The sequence below is a fragment of the Zonotrichia albicollis genome, chromosome 6 (assembly GCF_047830755.1).
Source record: "Zonotrichia albicollis isolate bZonAlb1 chromosome 6, bZonAlb1.hap1, whole genome shotgun sequence".
Lineage (NCBI taxonomy): Eukaryota > Metazoa > Chordata > Aves > Passeriformes > Passerellidae > Zonotrichia > Zonotrichia albicollis.
The window spans coordinates 34,807,236-34,828,669 of record NC_133824.1 but is presented as its reverse complement, the minus strand read 5'-3'; the positions used below and the strand labels follow the sequence as shown (position 1 = coordinate 34,828,669).

The 21,434-nt window shown below is 37.9% G+C and overlaps 1 long non-coding RNA gene across 2 annotated transcripts in view; it reads right to left on the bottom strand.

Moving 5' to 3' along the window:
- The window catches only part of LOC113459559 (uncharacterized), a 216,679-nt gene that overhangs the window by 74,103 nt on the left and 121,142 nt on the right, over positions 1-21,434 (bottom strand). Inside the window, exons 6-9 of one of the 2 annotated variants that reach the window (XR_012580841.1) lie at positions 17,615-17,767; positions 11,103-11,224; positions 8,575-8,698; positions 1,804-2,869 (exon numbers count right to left, since the gene is read on the bottom strand). This is a non-coding gene — a long non-coding RNA (uncharacterized LOC113459559). Of the gene's footprint in view, positions 1-1,803; positions 2,870-8,574; positions 8,699-11,102; positions 11,225-17,614; positions 17,768-21,434 lie in introns of those variants that run through there. The other variant, XR_012580842.1, reaches the window with a different exon arrangement.

Below are 21,434 nucleotides of genomic sequence, written 5' to 3'. Positions count from 1 at the left end.
CTACGATTATCTATAGTAATCCCCTTAGTACATCTTAATTCAGACAACTTCCTGACTGTGTCCAAAAAGCTAAATCAAAACAAAAGGCTTTCAGCTGTGCCTTGACATTAAAAAAGTACAAACAAAACTAAAATCCTACCTTAAGATCTCAGCCCATTTAGGCTGCTTTCCTTTGCCTTTCCTTAAAACTTCTAGGCCTTGCTAAGTCCTCCAAGAATAGTGATAGAAGAAAAGGAAGAAAGGAGAAAAGCTTTGTTACCTCCCTCTTGGCCCAAAGACTTAAAATGAATGATTTGGGTTGGAAGGAAACTTAAAGATTGTCTAGTTTCAACTCCCCTGCAGAGACACCTTCTACCAGAATTTGATCATTTTAAAATAATAAACAATAAAATCTCACCAATTCTTGCTGTCACTCCTGCTACAGGCTCTAATGCTTCTTTCACCTATTACTGTAGTGTTACTTATCAGGCTTTGGTGTTATCAGCCTTTAGTGTGGCACCTCAAAGTGGCACCTCTAATAGTTCCACTTTATAGCATCCTTTCAATGGCTGAGGGAGTAGCGACACAGGCATTTTATGAAGAGTTATTAGGCAGCCTGCAATAGATAACAGCAATAGAACAATTAGCTACATTCATCAAGATCACCTGAACAAGGAACAGCGTGTCAGATACATTTGTATCCACTTCAAAAGAGAATATAAATCTCAATATATAAGTTTAGAAGACTTATTAGACTTTCATGCCTTGACAAGTGTTTTATTTTAATTTCATTCTACACCACAATGAGTTCCTGACATGCAGTTATTTCTCTCACTCGTGGAATCAAGCCAGGTTTTTTGCAGTGATATGTCTCCTGGTCTAGTGATAGAAAAGAGGATTTGTATAATAGTGTTCTAGAAAGGGGTAAAAAATGCAGGTACAGTGAAGAGAAATAGTTGCACAGAGGACTTGACAGAGATCAGTTAAGAATGTCTGTTATTCATTAATGTTGTGAGTCTCCAGATATTCCTCCCTTTCTGAAAAAACATAGTAAGGAAAAGAAGATTAGCATTAGCCTTTCCAAGCTTCATTTAATCCTGTAGGATTAAAATAATTAACCACTTTTGCACTACACACAATTAAAGGTAGATTAATAAATTGGAATACACTTAATGCTAGAGTCAACTTTTTTAAGGGCACCTGAGCTTACTGAAGTGAGACACTGAGATAAAATAGCATTATGCAATATATGTTGAGGTCCTTGTTTACCACAAATAACCTGTAAGACTGTGGAAATCACTTTGAACAGGTGGTGTTTCCAAGAGTGACTATTCCATAAGGTAGCTAAGCAAGCTTGAAGTAGGATGCTCTACTATTCCAGAGGGTTTAGTATGATTTGTAATCATACATACATACATTTGTACTAATAAATGTAAACATCTCAAAGCTCAGTCTCAGTGGAGCTTTTAGCAATGTCCAAAACTGCCAATTCAAGTAACAATTACTTGTCATAGACTTGCTCAGATCACTTACTAAACCAGTGTCAGAAATTATAAAACAGCTCAAAGATCGCTGATCTCACAATAGTCTACAGTGATATTCCATAAAAAAGGGTAAACATTACAAATCTACACAAGTAAATGAAGGGCACAGACACCTTCCTTATCAAAAGGGAGAAGAAGGTGACAAGGAATATCAATCTGAAATAAAGAAAGCACTACAGAGACATTAATGTGTGCCATTTACTTTAATTAGAGAGTGGCTATCTGCTGTTCTAACAAAAAAGACACTTCAACAAAATATAATGAACCTTCATGACTCCCTTGGCAAATGCAGAGCAAAATAACTTTCTTATTAAAAGGATGTAAAATTCAGCAGAAAAAAGACAAAGACAAAAAGGATAAGAAATTCACTCTCAAAAATATTCAAGTAAACTACAAGTTGAATACTGTACAAATGCAATAATTTGAGAATACAAACACTTTCTCCACATCACCCTCACAATCACAGCTGGGAAGCACTTGCTAATGTTGCAGCAGGTGACATACTTTTCATTAAAACTTTTTAAACAGTTTTTAACATTTTAAACAGCAAAGAACTCTATTAAAAGGAAAAGTGTTTTTCTTGCTGAGAACTTCAGGTAGTTGTACTGGACATTTAATTTAATTCTCTGAAAATTATTAATTTATCCTTATTCTCAGTATCTTTCCTTATGATTTTGTCAGGGGGAAACGTCATAGTGCTGGGGGAAGTACTGCTCTACCTGTGTACTGAACAGCTCCAATTCCAGTGTAGCCACAACTCACTGACTTTCAGTATGGAACTCGCCTGCCAGGGCAAGACACACCAATTTTAAGATTTTGTTCTTTTTCCACTTACAGCACCACATCTAAAGTGCTTACTCACTTGCTTTTGAACTTCTCACTTACACATTATGTTTTTATTCTTTGCTTCTCTCAGTCTTGGAGTCAAGTAAGAACTCCAATGCTTCAATTTACAGTTCTGTAGAGAATGTAAACATCCTTTTACTTTTTTTTCTTGATTGGTTATCTTTTAAACCATAAACATGTACTACAATACATATTACTCTCTTGTTACCCACAGTAGATTCTGTTTGTGCTTGGATAAAACAACAAAACAGGACTGTTATCTGCCTAGAGAGTGTAGTCCAAATGTTCACATTTCAATGAGATGTCTACAGTCATCAATTTGATGCAAGCCCTTGAGCTTCATCCAGAAGATACAAAGGAAAGAGATGAGCTGAGAGGCTGTGGAGAGCAGTCACTGGGGACACTCTTTACTGAATTCCATGATTTACTTCTGTACACATAGGTTTCCCTGCTGTAGGACCAGAGACCTCTGAGACTTGGGAAGAACCTGTCAGGAAAAACTGGAAAAAACCCCAAGTCAACCACACAAAAAAAACCGTAAAACCAAGGAAAAAGTTGGCTCCAGATTGTTTAATGCAATTTTCCAAATTTCAAGAAAGACTGAAATGCTGAGTAAATCTAATGAAACTGATAACAGATAGGTGCAATTGCATTCCTTTTTTTTTAGGAAGACTCATTGCAGAAGAAATAGGAGAATGTAATAATGCCTGAGGTGGCAAAAATCCCCCCAAAGTCTTATCACAGCAGGGAGGGTGTTGGGGAGTCAATTGCCTTAATCTGACTTTAATTAATTCTATAATGAGCATATAATTTCACCCTCCTGCAGTACAAAACATATTAATTATGAGTACAAGGACACAAACAATAAAATTAAGGTAAAATTAGGACATAATTTTCTTTCCTTCAAGTGTTTGAGAAGGATAATAAGTAGTTAAGAGCTTTTTAACTGGTACCTGGTTAAAAACCATACAAAAATCCTGGCATAATTAGCTAAGCATACAGTACATTCCTTTTTCTAATTTAAATATTTTCTAGTTCCTAGGGTTGGGTTTTATTTTTTTTGGAAACACATTTCGTTATCTAAAAAAAAATCTCCCATTTCAGCTCTTGCATTAATTGGAGATATTACAGGATTAAAATATTTTACAAGTGTTTATCAGTTTGCTACAGTTTAAAAGGAGAGAGTAGACTTAGCTTGAATGAGTCTTCCAGATCTAAAAAAAAGAACCTTGAAGCATTTTATTCTTAAATAATTTCTTAAGCCCAGATTGCTAGCAAAGATCAAATATATGTACTTTCTCCAGATGAGTGGTATGACCAGTTACATCAGTCTCTTAAATTAACATCTATCCAGATGTTATAGTAGACTTCCTTATTCACCATCCCTTGTCTATGTCAAACAAAATACTGTTTCTCTCTGCCTCTTCCCCTTCAGATATAAACAAGGATACCTAACTTCTGGACAATGTAGTAAGCATGGATTTTGTTGGAATAAATCATTGATTCTCCTGCGCAGCTCTATGAAAAATTTCCTACAGATATATATATATATAAAAATATATATATATATAATGCATTGTGTTATTAGTAACTAATAAATGTCACCTGAAATATCACCTAGGAAGCAGAACACCTTTCTTGCACAAAGTCATTTGTCAGCCTGCACAATATTGTGACAAAGCTCTGGTCATCTAAGTAGCAACTCAGATCTCTGCAGTAACAACTGCAACAAAAATTAACCTTTCCCAAACTGATTTACCTGTGGCAATGGTAATATCTGTCATACCACAGCTATTTTTTTGCCATCATATTTCTCCTCCTTCACTGTGCTCCAGTAGTGAAGAGACTGTCCTAATTTTCAGTGAAACAGATTTATGATAGGCAGCACCACACTTCAGCAAAAAAAGCAGAATACACAGACTTGCCAGTTTGTCCCAACTTGCTGTTTATTCTGACAATAGTGCTGACAAATATTGAAGAAACACTGACATAAGGTAAATCAAAAGTTATATAAACATTCATCACAAGTTTTCATTTCCTGAAAGTGAAAAATCTCTTTGGAACTTTCACTTTGCCATTATGAAAAGGAGAAGAATACCCCTTTCTTTACAGTTATACTGCTTTACTTTTGACCTAGGGAAATTGTACTACCAAGAATTACAGAGAATGGTATGACAGCACTTTGCCTCTGTTGTATCTGGGGAGTGGAAAAAGGATAGGAGCAAAGAAGAGAAGGTATGCATGAAAGCAAAAATGCAGATCTAGCTGCAAAAGCACTTGCAAATAAATTATTGCACCTGCAAGGCTTGTGTTGCTGTTGTCCAAAGGCTTGATTCTGTTTGTTGGGTTCTGGTAAGGGAAGAGGTGAGTGCTATGCTTGGTTTTTCAGAACATTCACCACAGAATAGCAGACACTCCTGTCATCTAGTATGGGATATATTGAATCCAAATGACACAGCTGACAAAAAGAGTTATGTAGCTCCATGAGCTTGTGTACTTTATTGCTTACATTAGCTCCTGAGAAGAGAAAAAGGTATCTCAATGGACTGTAAATCTTCACAATGTCACTCATGACATTGTCTCCTTGCATTAGGGAAAGTGAAGGTGACATGTGGTACCTGCCTATCATGAGTATGGCCAGCATGAGATGTTTCTGATGCTCAGCTGTCTGACACCTCTCACAGCACACAGCCAGAATCCAAGCATGGACTGAAGGGAATAAAACTGCCAATACATCTCTTTGGAGACAAGTTTCACTTCTCATTATCCACACGGCTGTATGAAGTCTTCAGAGAAAGATTTAAAATTCTTTGCAGATTCATATAAAAAAACCTGAGGGCATGTACCGAAAAAAAAGTCAAAACATTTACCTTATCATCCTTGTCTTTGATAAAGCAATCTGTAAAGGTTGCTGATAAAGCCTTACAGTATTTAATTTGCTGTGCAGTTGCAGACCTAACAGCTGCCAAGTCACAGCACTGCCTCCTAACAACTGCCCTATTGTCAATATTGTCAATGTAGGTGTAACTTAGGGTAGTTTAGTCACAATGGGGATATCAGGAAGGCATCCAGCTACCAGTATGGTAAGACTTTTGGCTAGATTGGGCAAGTTAGCTGGAAGAAAAATACCACTGTTTTTTAGCCCACTGAGTCACAATTGGTAGTCAGCATTTGGATGGCTTTGCCATTTTCTGATTTCCTTTGGTATTCTCCAGTCTGATGCCATCGATCCCAGCTGATTGAAAAACTTCAGCAAATTGAAAAAAACAACAAGAATTAAGTTCAAAAAGCACATTTCACCATTAGTAAGTTCTGACCATTATCTGTCACAAGCCAGGGTCTCTGATGGCTCAGAAGATAATTTTGCCTCTGTATCCACATCGTAGCTCTATTTGTGGTCTCTGGTGTCCTGACTTAAGAGTGTGTTAGCTTAGAATCACTCAGACTGAGTAACTGTGGTATTACTCAAACTCCTTTTCAAGGGTCAGCATCTTCCTGTTGTCTTGTAGGTCTGAGGGGAATAAGAATTTTTCTTCCTTGCTAAAGGAAAGACCTGGAGACATTTCTTTCTTCAGATGATGATGCATACTTTTACTGCTAAGACATAGAAAAACAGGAAGTTAAGAGGGCTAAAACTGTGTAGCCCTGTTCTGTCATGTGAGATGGGATTGATTTAAAGCGATTGGCCTCTTGCACATTCTTCTTACCAATTTTGTTATTTCCACTTTATGATGCATGACTGCTGTGTTACTAATGGCATTAGCTCTGCTGCTGAAGCATGCTGCCACGCGTATCATAAACTTTCATACACGTGCGACATTAGAAGCATGACAATTTGACATCTGCTCAGTCTAAAGCATATTTACAAGAGATTACACAAACCAGGGGAGTTTATCCATCTTTCTTTCAGAGATTAGCTTTGGTAGGCAAAGCCAAGAATAAATGCATCCTATGAATAAGGAAAGACTCTGACTTGTTTCAGCAAATTGACATCAGAGTTGTTTCCGGATAGCACCCTCTGCTTAAGCTGTGGCTGTATAGAGCTGCTGAAGACAAACCAGCTGGCTAATATCTGTGTGCAGTGCAGAGTTCTCATCTAGAACATACAGTGTCAAAGTAAGAGCAACTTTGTATTTCAGTGTTTTACATAACTAAGTTCTGGCATGATAATGAGGCCAAGGTGAACAGTGCACAATATTCCTTTGCTCCATTCATACTCATCAATTAATCTCTTCCCAAGAGACAGTCCCATAAACCATGTCGTTCTAACTCTCACCAGTTTGCTGTTCTAATTCTCACAACTCTCACCTCAATAATTTTCATGAAAATCTTTACCTGTTTTGTGCTTGATCTGCAATTTGAAATATGACAGAGCTTATTGAAAACATCCTTTCAATAGACTCACTCAAGCTCTGCTTTGTACAGTTACTGCATGTTTTTTTGTGTACATAAGTAGATATAAAGTGGTGAATAATTCAAAGAGAAGGATACACTTAGTACTAGGGAGACACGATGTGCTCATCTGATCTGCTTTGATAAAGTTATTTTCCATCATAAAATTTGCAGAAATGGTGTTCACTTAAATATTTAATAGTATGCAGAGACATCAGCATGTGTTTTCCTTTGAAAAATACTTAATTATATCAGTTTTAAATTATGAAACTAAAGCTAAAGCTATTTAAATTAGGTTTAACGTTGGTAAGGACGTTTTTGGGAAAGTGTTTTTTCAGCATGCTGCAAACACTATTTGCACTGTTCACACTCTGAAGTGCAAAGCCCCATTACAAAAGCCAGTCCATAAAAACAATACCATGAAGCTCTGTTTCCCCAATGAGCCTGTGCAAGGTTTATTTGAATTTAGAAGTCAGAAGATTTGCATAGACATGCACACATACACAGGTACTATAACTAACTTTGCTGCAAATTCTCTATAATCACTTGGTTCGTCTTCTGTCATCTCTTTCCTCTTTGTCAAAATAGCAGCAAAATGGAACACTATTTTATTGATAGCTCATATAACGGGAGGTGAAACAGCTGAGTCTGTAACCTGGAATTAAGATTCCATGATTTTGATATCAATATTTGGTACATTAATTGGTACCTATATTCAATAATCTGATTGGACTTTTAAGGATATCTAAAGACAGAGGGCTTGTAGGGTGTGAGCACGTGTGAATTCTTTTGTTGGCATTTCCAGTTGGCTAATGTGAGTCACCTCTGGTCCAGAAGCCACATACAGCCATGTCATCAGACCACTGTGGCCAGAATATACATTTCCTCTGCTGCAATCTAACAGTGTCCTTAAAAATTGTAAATAAGATATTTGCTCAGACACTTTACTACATAAAACTTCCATATGAGAGTCAGGTTACCCCTATGCAATTTTTTGTTTCTGCAGAAGAAAATAAAGCAAGTGTATTTGTCAATGCAAATCTGCATGGAGTTTCATAGGACCAAATCAAAAGAATAATTATATTCCTTTAATATGACTGCATAACAGAGAAAATAGGGTTTTAGGAAGTGTTTGCTACTGCATTCATACATCTTTAGGGTGTGTGATAAGGAATCTTTTCAGGATGCTCTCGAGTTTTAGTCTAAACAAAGCAATCCTTTTCCAACCTGAGAACCAAGGACACCATTACAGTTTCAGTCCCAAAAAGTATTAACAACAGCACACTGAGGAGAGCAGTCTGGGAGGATGGGACTGCATAACGTGAATCTGTAATTGGACAATTAACCCAAATATATACATGGACCAAAACTTATCAAAGGGTGAAAAACTCATAACCCATTGTCTATCCCAGGTGTAGCCTCAGCCGGGCTCTTGTACAGTCCAAGGAGTATCCTTTGAAGGCCTTTTAATAAATACCTACTTTGTTCCTTTAACTCTGTCTAGCCTCTGCTCTACATAGCCTCTCAAGGCATCAATACAAGGCATTCTGCTTGATCAGATTCTCCACCACCACAGTAAAGACCTCATCCATGTTGCCCCTGGTACTTGATAGAATATGACAAGCAACCCTGACTGTTCACGCGATCCCTGGCACCTACAAGTCTTCCACTGCACCTTTTATGTCTTAACCTGTGCTGTGTAAGCACAAACCCTTCCTTTCTTTCCAGATATTGCAAACCCAGTGAAATTGTGTATCAGAATACATGAAATCTTAGAACACAGTGCAGCTGAGTGAAATGGCTGCAGACTCACCGCAGCAGTCCAGCACACTCACGAACAGCCCTCTAGCAAACTAGGGTTACCAATAACCCAGGAGATCCAGCCTAGGACACTCATAAACAGCACCCTTGAAAATTACCACATGCTTGGAAATAACCTAAAAACAAAACACAAAATGTGTTGAAGGACATGCCATTATTATGTGATTTTAAAAGGACACAGAGACAAAAACCTTAAAGTTTTTAACAACTAAAAAATTTCTGTGATTAAGAAGTGATTACTTGATATACAGGGTAAATTTCTATCCTAAGTCTTTATTACTGCTAAAAAAACCTCATTAAACCTCAATAGATAACTCTTCATCTACTTTGGTGTACAAAGTGTTTGTATATAACTTATCTTTTAACCAGTCCATTTGTTATAGTGTCCTTTTATCTTTCTTTCCAAATCTCATGCTGCCATTCCACGTTTTCTATACAACACCAACAGAGCAAGACACAATTGAAAAGTATTGAAAAGTATTTCTATTGATGTAAGTGGCATGTGGTTCAGGTGCATGATCTTCCTCAGCAAATATTAAAAAATTACACTTTTCTGTCAGTATAATCCATTTTCCAGCCAAGTCCCAAAATTATTGTTCTTACTGAAGAACATGTGGGAAAGATCATCCAGAATATAAGTTCTCTATGGGATGTTTCCACTTTTACTGATAATTAAATCCTTTAAGCTCTGATACTTCATTGAAATTAATGTTAAAAAAATAGACCTTTATAGTTGGCTTAAAAATATAATTCAAAAATCAGTTCTTGCTTTGTTCTTCAAGAAGTGCAGACAACATATTTTGCAAATTGACACTCACTGGCAAACACCATTCTCATGAGGCAAGATCAAAACAATACAGCTAGATATATGTACCTGAGCTGCAAATGGAGTTTGTGTATCCAAGCACTATATAGATAAAGAAAGCAATCGCTAAGTAGCAGAATGTCATATTAAACCTTGGACATCATTACAGTTTATCCTTTCCCTCCAGGAAAAAAAAAAATGGAAATATTGTTTCTGAAACATTGAAGTACCTAGTTGTTTCTAGGAGAGGAGAACTGTAAAAAAAAAAAAGGAAGCCAGAGGAGCTGGCAATGAGCATGGCTGCCCAAGCCAGGGTTCTGCCCTTGGTGCCTGCGCTGTCCTGGGCCCGTGGAGCCCCTGCAAAGCAGTGACCCAGCCCTGGCCCTGCTCCCCATTGGGACCTCACCCTCTCTGGTCCCTGCTGGGAGCAGCACAGCCTGTGGCCCCAGTGAGGTGACAGTGTCCTGGGCACAGCTCTGGTGCTGCCACAGGGTTGGTAGTGACAGTGCCCAGGGTTGATGCCTTCCACTGTTTGTTCCTACTGCAGTCAATGCTCCTGTCCAGCAGGCCACCACACTCAGCTGGCCTCAGAGCCATGGGCAACTTGCTGTCATTAATTAGCAAACCAAAATTATCCATCCTGCGTTCTACACTAAAAACACCTGAGTAAAAAGCTTTTCTTCATGATACTTTTTATTATAGTACCAGATATTTTCATTTCATTTCTCTCTCCAAGCATATATAATTCAGCCACTTCTGGTAGGAGAGGCTGGAAAACATCCAGCAAAGACTAAAATTATTCCACAAGTAGTGAAAAAGCAATTAGGTAAAAATTAGTTGGAGAGGACTCTGGTAGCTCTAGGCCAAAAAGAAAAAAATGATAAGAAAAGGTTTCAAAATCCAGACCCTAATTTTCCTGCTATAATCTGCCTGAGATGTTACTTGCTTTAGTCTTTTATCATCATTCTGGTGGGCTGAGAATCTTAAATCTCTTCTTATCTCTACATTTAACATTACAGGTGAAGATAATGAGCAAAAATATTACTGAACAAAGTTAATTAACATCTCTTCTACCATTAAAACTCTTTGTGTGAATGAAAAATATGGCAGAAAGTTACTTCTTATGAATTCTGTTGACTGGCTATTCTAATGATCACACAGGACATAGTCAACTACTCTCTCAGTAAATCTGTGGGATAAAATATATTAATTATTTCTGCCTCATAAAACTACACAGAATTTATTTTGCAGAAATGTGGGGTAATTATGTTTTTGTGATTCCTGATAGGAAGGCCAGTCCTTTCACAATTTCATAATGCACACCCTCTGCAACAGTCTGCATCTCCACAGCACAGCCTATGTTAAGAGTTGGAAAACTGGTCCAAAATCTACACTTCCTTTCCAGATCATCAATGAGGCCTCTGTCCTGGCCTTCACAGTGCTGCTGGAAAAATTCCATGCAGAGCCCTTGGAAAGATTCCAGTCAGTTGGAATAACAAATGTCGTGGGAGTGAAAGATGCTGCATCAGACCCTCACAACATGGCAGGGTTGATTTTCATATTTCATTTTTAATTTATGCCGGTGAAGCAAGTTTTATCCTATGGGAAATGTGCAGTTAAATAAGGTATATTCAGTAAAAATTTCAGAAGTACCAGATAGAGAAGAACCAGAAGGCACCAGTTGCTCAACAGTATCACAGAATATGAGGACATACCTCGTTCTAAATTGCCCCACCAGCGGTTTTATTCCTAAGACGATTCAGGCAACTCCACAGAAATGAGATGATGGAAGCTTTTTACTAATATGGCTGGTTGCAGCAGATGTAAGGCTTCCACTCTAAATTTCAAGAAAAATTTAGTGGTTTTTAAAAATTATTTTAGCAGAATGTTAAGAAGAAATAAGGCAGCTAAGAAGGAAAGAAGAATTTGATGCCCAGTGAAAGAAAGAGCTGATGGAGAACAATGGGGATCAGAAAACCATTCCATAATTGAGACTTCCATCCCTGTAAGTGAAAAAGCAGACAGCAAACATAAATACATCAACTGAAAAGCAGACGTGGGGAGTGTTAGATTAATTTTTCTCCTAGGCTTCATCACCACATTTGCACATCTGTGCAGAAGAGAGAAACTCTTGAGAGCACAGGGGAAAAAAGGAAGGAGAAACAATTCATTTTTAAAGACCTATTTACCACTGGCAAGAAAAAAAGCAACAAGTACAGGTATTTGGCCATGGAAAAACTCAGAGAGCTACAGTACATTATTTTTCTTGTGAGAGGTAACCAAGAAGGATAATTAAACCTCAGAGGCATATATTTGTCACGTGCAATTTTTCTTTGAGTAGAAAACAAGCTTTGAGGCTGCCCCAAGACACTCTTAGGTTTGCTATAGCCACAAATGCACACAACAAATGAAGACATTGTATTGATTTGCTCCTCTGTTTCATGAGAGGAGGCACCTTAATATTCACTAGGGACAAAGCACTGCCAAAAAAAGAAAAGAAAAAGGAAAGAAAACCCTAGCAATTGTATATTTAATGGAGTAAGAAAGAATATTTTCAGGAAATTCAGGGGTTTATTTTAAGTCATCAGTTGAAGCAGCCTGCCTTGCCTTTGAACAAGTGTATTTGCATGAATAGCAGCTGCTTGCTAGCTTTCATGTGAGGAAAAAACAAAAGAAAAGTATGTTATGTGGAAATTTTTTTTTAAATGTGTAAATGCTTGGTTCTGAAACCAGCAGCAGTACAACAGAAATGTTTTCTTGTATAGAGTGCATCAATTTCAGTGCATTTGGGGTGGTCATCACACCTTACAGTTTACAAGGCCTTCCAAGAACCTATGTCAAGGTGACGCTCACATATTTAAGTCTCATGTTGTTACACAGACAGCCACAGAAATTAAATTCCAAATTATCCACTCCCTTCCCCACCAACCCTGCCAGTAAGAGAAGGACAAGGGCAGAGACTCTGAGTTGGGATAACGATTCACTGAAAACAAACAAATGGAATAAGGAGGACACGGTTACAGCAACAATATTAAGAAAAAAAGTATATAGAAAGAGAAGGTTCTTTCCCTAAAATGTTGTTTGCCACCTCAACTTAGCTCTACGTGGCGACTGAGACAGAGACAGGATTGTGGCTGTTCCCACTGCTAGTGTTTCTCATCCCCAAGCCCAAGACATTGGAAAACAATGACAGACAAAACCCCAGAACCAGATTGTCTGTGTTGGACCATCACTTTTCCAGACAGCTGTGGAGGCAGTGTTCAGCTTGGCTCAGCTCCCCATGCCTCATTCCACAGCTGCTTCATTTCTTGCACCTGCTCCTGGTCTGCCATTCATCCCCAGTCCTTTTTTCTTAGAAATCTGACATGAATCTTTTCCTTTAGAAATTGTCTGAACATTTCTGAAAATGTTAATAAATAGTATCAGTTTTGAAGTCAAAACAAATGGCAGATTTTAAAAGGTCTCTGTCTTTGCAACAATAAAAGGGATTTTATACTAAATATGTCTAATTTTCAAAGATGTCAAGTAAATCAAAACCTTCAGAAAGAACCATATGGATGCAGAATTTCAGGGAAACAGGAATAATAAGTCCTGAGTTTTGAAGTGCTTCTTGGTTATCTTCAGGGGTTTAGTGTAATTATACACCGCTGGAAGATAATCTGTGGGACAGTATTCTCCATTTCTGATTCTCTTGTAACCTTTAAGCTATCTTTTTGCTTTTGTTACAGCCAAATAAATGCATTAATTAATGTTACTCTTGGTTTTGGTGCATGTTTTGTTTATTAATTCTTAGTTAGTTAGTCTTCTCCAGGAAGCAGTATCCCAACTTTTGGAAGTACAGAGATAGCCTGGGGGTTCTTTCAACTAAGCACAGCCCCGGCATCAAAAGGATATTATCATGGAATAAAGTTGCCAGGAGGCAAATACTATTTATGAATCCTCTGGTCCTATAGTGCTGTAATGATAAGAAATGTCACTGTGGCATATTGTGCTAAATAACAAACATTCCTTACCTACCCACTTTAAAAGTGCAGAGAGCTGAGGCTGCTGGTTATCATCAGAAAAGGAAAAGATATTCTGGCTTTTCTTCTTGAAATTGCACCAAAAACTTTCCTGTAAATTATGTCTGTGGTGGAGCAAAGAGTAGGAAGTTCTGAAAATATCTACAGTAGGCACATGAAATATGATTTGACTATTTAAATTAAATAAATTCTCAATATAACTAACTTTAATTTCAGAGAATAATTAAAAATGTAATTAGCTAACCCTGCATTGCGACATCATTCACTAAGTTGTTAATGGAAAAATTCATGAGGATACTTGGTGTGTTTACTGGGATCCTTCTGTGATGGTAATGATAACCAATTCAGAGGTGTTGTGTGTAAATAAAGATACCATTGGAAAACTTTTGGACATTTTCAGGGTTGTATTGCATATGAAAAAGGTTACAAAAACACAAAGTAGGGAGCAAATAAAGACCTTGAGTTAACTTGATAAAACTCTTGCTTTTTCTAGTATGGGGCTTTTTTTTTGCTTTGTTTTGTTGGGTTTTTTTCCACAGTTTAACTTGCATTAGTTTGGGAAAACCCTTAGCTGAACTAACATGAAGTGACTGTACAGAGGGCAAGACCCACAGCATGATCCTGCTGTGGAATCATGGTTCTGAGTACATACCACGTGAAATTAGGCCACAGTTAAGAGCCGCTGCTATCATCACACACATCACACATTCAAGACTTGTGTCTGCAATACAATTCCTGTGCTATCATCTCATGAGTCTTTTATGATTTTGCTGATTCTATTTCTTCTGTTGATCTGAATGGTGACTGCATTTCTTTCCCTTACCTGTGTTTCTGCACTGAGCTACCATCTGCCTAATCCCTTTACTCTGGCGGTGTTTCCCTCCCTGTCCAGGAAACAGCTGGTGGATTTCAACAGGGTAATGGGTTGTTGTAGGACCTCACATGGAGGATGGAGAAGAGACATCTCAAAGCTGTCAGACAACGGGGTTGGATGGAGCTCAATTATGCCAGTTTAACATTTCCTAAATACAAACTCTGGCTTCAGTTAGAGAATCACAGAATATTCTGAGTTGGAAGGGACCAACAAGCATCATTAATACCAATTCTTAATTGAATGGCCCAGTACAGGGATCAAACCTGCACCCATGGCATTACTAGCAACATACTCTCACCCACTGAGCAAATCTCAGTTGCTGCCAGTATCCATCTTTTGCTACTGTTGCTTTTATTTTTCTCATTTGCCTTTTTACCTCTGTCCAAAGACAACAGCACAAAGCAAGCATTCCTTATGAAATTTACTTATACAAATTCATTTTTCTACACGTATGATATGAAAGCTACCGAACACAGACACAAAAAATTCAACAGTGTATACATGCAAAATAAAGATATGTTAATTGCTCTTTGCAGTGTAGTAGCTTAATCTACTCAGAGATTATACAAGCATTTGTACAAGCAGTAGCTCCACAGTCAATGCAATCTTCTCCTTCTGTATGTTGTATTCACAACTTGGAAATTAAAATTTCTTCAGTTTAATTATACAAATGTATGCAGAAGTAAGCTCAAGACGAGAAAGCACATCAATATATGAATCCATCTGAAAATATTAATGAAATTTGAGGGAAAATTTTGTGCATTACTATTGAGAAAATCACAACTGTGTGAGGAAATGTACAAAAGACTATCCCAGTGGATGGATGGCTCATCATTTGAGTACCTAGTACAGGTGAAAAAAACTTTGAACGCTGTTAATTGATCAGGGAACATAATAAAACCAAGAACAGATGTAAAAGTTGAAAAAACCAAGAACCTTGCACAAACAAAAGATAACCAATAAATTAGTATTCCCAAAGAAAAACATCATTGATTAAAGTTATTCTATTGGGAAGCAAATTTAGGGTATTTGAAAGGATATGAACAGATGATCGTTCTTAAAAGAGGTTCCTTTTAAATGAAACAATTCTGTGAATCTGCAGCTTTGATCCTTCTCTGCAGACACATGCATTTTGCTTGGCAAATTCAGTAGGATACACCAGTGTATCATGGAGTGTGAGTTATATTATAATCATTTAGTCACAGGGAGAATTAAGCACTGGCATATATCTCTGTCTAACTACTCATGCATTAAAGAAGACTATAAATAGCCATCAAAGAATTAAAATTGGAATTTAGGTGAATCTTAAGCAATACCTACATTTATTACAGAAATAAAAGTCACAGCTCATTTTATTTTCCCTCATTTCTAGGGATAAATGTATGGATGAAGCATAGCAAGTTGCTGATTTATGTTTATTGTCCATCTTTGGAAGTACTCAAACTACCTTTTGACACATATTTGAGATATGAAAGCATTGGGTGCAGCAACAGGGTCTAATTGCCCTGACCAGCCTGCATGCACCTTCTTTTTCAGTCTTCTTATGCAACCTCTCCCCTCTTCGATCACAGTCCTTGGGGTCTGCCCTGCTACAGTGCACCTTGAGCCAGGCTTCTGTGCAAACAGCTAAGCTGTGAGAAAAAACTGAGATGCCCCACCCTAAGGCTCCAAGTGTGCTCCCTACACTCTTGGGCTCCAGAACTGCAGCTGAGATCATGCCCTGGCCCCTGATCCTTGACTGAGCTGCACCATGGGTGTGCCATGCCTGCCTGGTACCTTGCCAGTCCTGACCCAGCTTTCTAAACTTGACTCCCTGGCTTGACTCTGGACCCCCATGGGATGGAGCCCTTGTCAGAGAGGTCCCTGTGCTGCCTGGCCGTCCGCTCACCTTCCCTTGAGGGCAGCCCCCGTGCTGCTCACTTGGCAGTTTTGTACTGAGAACAGAGGAGACAAAAGAAATCTAGAATCTAGATACCTAGGTATTAAAAAGGTGTATTTCCATGACTTTTAATGATGTTGTCCAAAGCCAGGTGTTTCAATTCCAAATTTTTGGGCAACAATTCCAAAATAGGGAGATTTTTTCCTCCATTCCTGTTCTATGCTATAACCCATATTCTTTCTAGCTAAACAGATGGTGGTTTTATGTTTTTGCAAGTTCTAGTCAGGGTCTAAAACAACTTATCATAACATCATAGAATATTTAGGGTTAGAAGGCATCTTTAAAATTCCTCTGGTTCACCATCTCTGCAATGAATAGGGACATCTTCAACTATATAAGGCTGCTCAGAGCCCTGTCCAACCTGCTGCTGAATGTTCCCAGAGATGGGACATCCACCCCACCACCTCTGTGAGCAACTTGTGCCAATGTTTCAGCACTCTTGTTGTAAAAAGATTATATCTAAACTAAATATATTCTCTTTTAATTTAAAACTACTTTTCATTGTCCTATTGTAACAGGTCCTGCTAAAATTTTTTACTCATTTTTCTTATAGAGCCCCTTTGAGTACTGTATAACTGCAATAAAGTATCTCCTGAGCTTTCGTTCCTCCAGGCTGAATAACCCCAACCTTTTCAGTCTATCTTTTTAAGAGAGGTGCTCCAGCTTTTGGACGATCTTCATGGGCATCCTCTGGACTGTTTCAGTAGGTCAGGTTCTTCTTGGATTGAGAATCCCAGAGCTGGGTGCAGCCCTCCAGGTGGGGTCTGTCCAGAGCAGAGAGGCAGAATCCCCTCCCTCAACCTGCTGGCCACACTGCTTTTCATGCATTTGACTTTCTGGTCATATGGCCCGGTCATGTCCAACCTCTCATCCACCAACACCCAAAAGTCCTTCTGGCCAGGCTGCTCTTGATCTGTCCATCCCCCAGCCTGTGTTGATACCCATGGTTGCCCTGACTCAGGTGCAGCACCGTGCACTTTGACTTATTAAACCTCATAAGATTCCCACGTCCCGCTTCTTGATCTTGTTCAGGTTCCTCTGGATAGCATCCTATCCCTCAGGTGTGTCAACAACAACCACTAAGCTTGGTGTCATCTTCAGGGAAAATAAGTAAATATCTTCAATGCCCATAAAGTCAAAAAGGAATCACATAAGTGGAATCTATGTCATTATCACAGCTATTAAAGAACTATGTAGAAGGTTCATAGATTCATCTTCTTTTTCAAGAAACTTCAACACATTTCTTCTAAATTTGATTGACTATTTTAATTATATATTACTCTGAGAGGTTTTATCATTTCTGATGTAATTTAACTGCATGGTTGTGAGGTAATTAGAAGGTTTTGTTGAACAGCTACATAAAAATTAAATGAATTTTTATTAAACTGTTACCTCTTGATGGGATCTTTCTGTGAATCTCCCTGCAGGCTTCTAATTGACAGCAAATCACAGTGATGTTTCCTCAGTTAAAAGATGCCTTCAAATTTCCATTGCTTTGTAGCGGATGTTATTGTGGTCAGCACATTCCTATGAATAATCTGCCAGCTTTAAAAAATACAAGAAAAGCTTTAGAAAATAGTAATGTTTTGTTGTATCATACACTCCATGGCATCAGTCATGGTTTCCCTCATACTATTCATTTTTCAAGGTTAATTACTCTAAGTGTTTTGGGGGTTTTTACTGTAAAAATGTCACGAACAGGATGTAGGCATACTATAGGGAGAATGAGGAACTGAGTTGAATGACCTTCATCCTATAGAGTTTAATAGCATTAAAGGTGAACTCCATCCACATTTATAGTTATGCATTTATTCCTGACACTTCTTTAGGTAGAAAATTTTATGCATGAAGCACATATATATATTTCAGTGTTTAGAAATATTCCTCAAGTGTGAGCAAGTTCTAATTTTACCTGCTGAGACACAAAAGAGAAGCTGTTTTTAAGAATAGTAAATAGTTTTTTCCTTTGAGATAGACTATCTTCTGGGAAGAAAATATTCACATTAATTTCTCTTTTGGTGTTTCTTCCTGCCCTCCTGTCAGGAAGGCAAACTTTTCTTTCTCCCATATACATGAGATAAATTCACCACACAATATGCAGTTCCTTATAGGCAGATCCTGTCAATATGTGTGTAGGTCTCCTGCCTTTCATGTTCTGTTTCCACAGCTGCTTGTGTCTGCTGCCTTTCCAGGCTTTGGTGTGCTCTCTGTCTTTCTTCACACTGATTCTTCTTACATTGCAAATGACCACAAGAGCAGGGTGAAATACAGATCATTTGGTGCCCATTTTGTTTCAAACCAGCATATGAAAGAAAAGTTCTGTGATGTCTTGCCTTCACATTATTACAATGCAGACAACTACTGCAGCCTCCTGGCACCTGCGGGCCATATAAACTGTATTCATATGCAACTCAAATAAACTGTATTCATATACAACTCATAAATAAGGTTACACGCTTGCTAAACAGCAAAATTTATTTGTGGGTTTATTTACCCACAATTAAGACTGCAAATGCACACTTTTGTGATACTAGAAAAAGACAACATAAGAAAATGCTATATGAATTATCTGTTCTGTTTCTGGCAGTTTTATCAGATTGGTTCCATAGAGAAAGTGCATCCTTACATGCATATGCATACTATCTGTTTTCCTACAGTCACCTTCTGGGGAAGAGCCAGCTTTGGATTCTGAATCTCTCTGGGAGCGAAGGTAGAAGGCATTTGGACCTGATATCCTTTCTGTGTGGTGCATAATACACCATGTAGATAAAGAAATCCCCTTTGTGTAATAAAAATAAAATAGACTAATGACAAGAGTAGAACTCCTGGAAAATAGGTTGATTCAAATTTTCCAGTTGTACCACTAACTGGATAACAAGGTCTCTCAAACTTGCTAAATCATAGCCTGGAATGTTTATTGGTGGGCAAAGTATAACTCTACAATTATTCATTAAATTGTAATGCTTTCAGATCAAATAATTCCTCCTAATCTGTTGTCCTCTCCCCTCTGCTGTCTGTAAAGATCTTGTTACTGTGCCTGTTCTGAAAGAGAAGTCTGTAGATATTAGCATATGAAAGCACACTCTGATTGATACTACCTGTTGCCTGGGAATGAAATTGCTTAAGGAAATTTATGGATTTGGCCAAATTTAGCTGCTTTGCTGTGTATACCTGATATAGAGGTGATCACCCTCATCCTCCCCTTCCTTCCTGTGTTTCAATGCAAGATGGATGGAAATGATATGGAAAAAGATGTGCTAATCCCTCACATGAAAGCAAAAAGATTCCAGGGGACCGCAGAAAAATTAAACTTGTACCTACCATGATTCAGCCTGCTCATTGCTCCTCACAACAGTACTAGAAGTGATTCAATGAGATTTATTTTTATAATAAGAAACCTTGTCATGCAGTAAACCATAATCAGTAGTGGTCACTAGAATATAGAGATATTTTCATACCCTCGATATATATATATATATACCTTTAATACATATACTCTTCATTTGTATGACCTCTGAATCCTCTGGTTTTTTGATCTGAACTTTTCTGATGCATATTAAGCAAATATTATGCTTAAAGTAATCAGGAGTAGGATTTTTGTCCATTTCTCTTCTGACAATCAAATCTCTGAAAATTGTCTGTATGGAGGAAATTAAATCCCCTGTTCTCAGACTAAATCTGAACCTGATGTCACCCTCAAATATTCATGCATGTAATTTACTGGACTCACTCATGATGTACAAGCAGCATTTAGCTCAGGTCTGATATATAAGATACAATAAAATAGAATCAGGATTATCATAGATATAGTTTTAGAAATAAAGAAACTGAAACAGAGGTGTCATCATCTAACCAGGTGGTAAAAGTAGAATTCAGGTTTCCTGAGCAGAGGTAGTTGAATGGTTGTCTGCCCTGAAAGAAAAGTTGATCTTATAGGGAAAAAAAGCCTGTCTTTGTTTTGAAAAAATAGGAAAAAAATATAATAATTACTCAATATAGAGAAACAAAACTCAAAAAAAAACTGTAGAAATGTTGCAGTTTGCTTAAACAAAGGAGTGTAGAAATCCAAAGCCTAAGGCCTCCAATTTCAACTAAAACTCCTAGTGCTTCTAATTTCTAAGCTACTCCCCATACCTAATCGAAGGCAAAAGGAACAAAAGCCCTGCAACAAGTCTCAAGATGGCAGCTGAGTTTACAAATATTTGAAAATCTTGAGTTACCAGATCCAGAGTGAGACACATCCTAGCTGCCTATCCCAAGATACAGCTCAGATCACAAAGGAAGAAAACCTGGGAAAGCTACATAACCTGAAAAGCCTCACCTCAGGCAGATTCTGACCATTTCTAGATGCTTTGTCAAGAACCCTGGACTCCCAGCCCATACCTACAGTTTAAGTTTTGCAGATGGACATGTGAGCCACAGACCTCAGAATCCCAGCTGCAGCAGGAACTAGCCACCCATATAAATATTCAGGAACCAAACAGTGATTTCAACTGTCTTTCCTAATTTTTTACAAACAAAAATTTCTAAATAAAATATATTTGGTCATAAAGGAACCAGCCACATCTGCTCTTGATTCCTAGTTTTTTCGATACTGGATCACCACTTACATGGTCCTGAATGTGAATACTCACAGTGTTTGGTAGTTTTTAAATATAGGCTTCATTGAGGAGGGCCTAAATTTAGTCACTTGTACTACATTTAAACTGCCTTGGTGGAAAAATCTTCACTACATATGAAAAAGTCCCTCTGTCTCCCCCCTCCCCTCACCCATTTCGTTCCTTCATGCAACACTACTTTGGGATCATAGAAAGAGTTGGGGGTAGAGGACAACATTGTCAAGACCTCTCCCATTTTACAGGATTGTACAAGGATATCTGATTTTGCTGAAGGAGAACTCTACAAAGACAAAGGGATCTACAAAGACACAAAAGACCTCTAGAAGCAGAAACTTTCTTTGTGATAGCTGCTTTAAACAGCATATCAATATCTCATAAAAATGGTGAGTAGTTCAGAAATCATGGGATAAGCTTAGAAGTTAGAACTATAACTTATTTTCATGCTTTGTCTCCTAATTTCAAAGGTAAAAGTCACCTATGACATGCCATCCACCTGTGCCTCTCATACTAATCTTTAAAATCAAGGGAATGAGTAAGTTCGTTTTGCTTTTAGCAAATATTGTTTTCTTTTTAAATGGTTTACTACTCATATA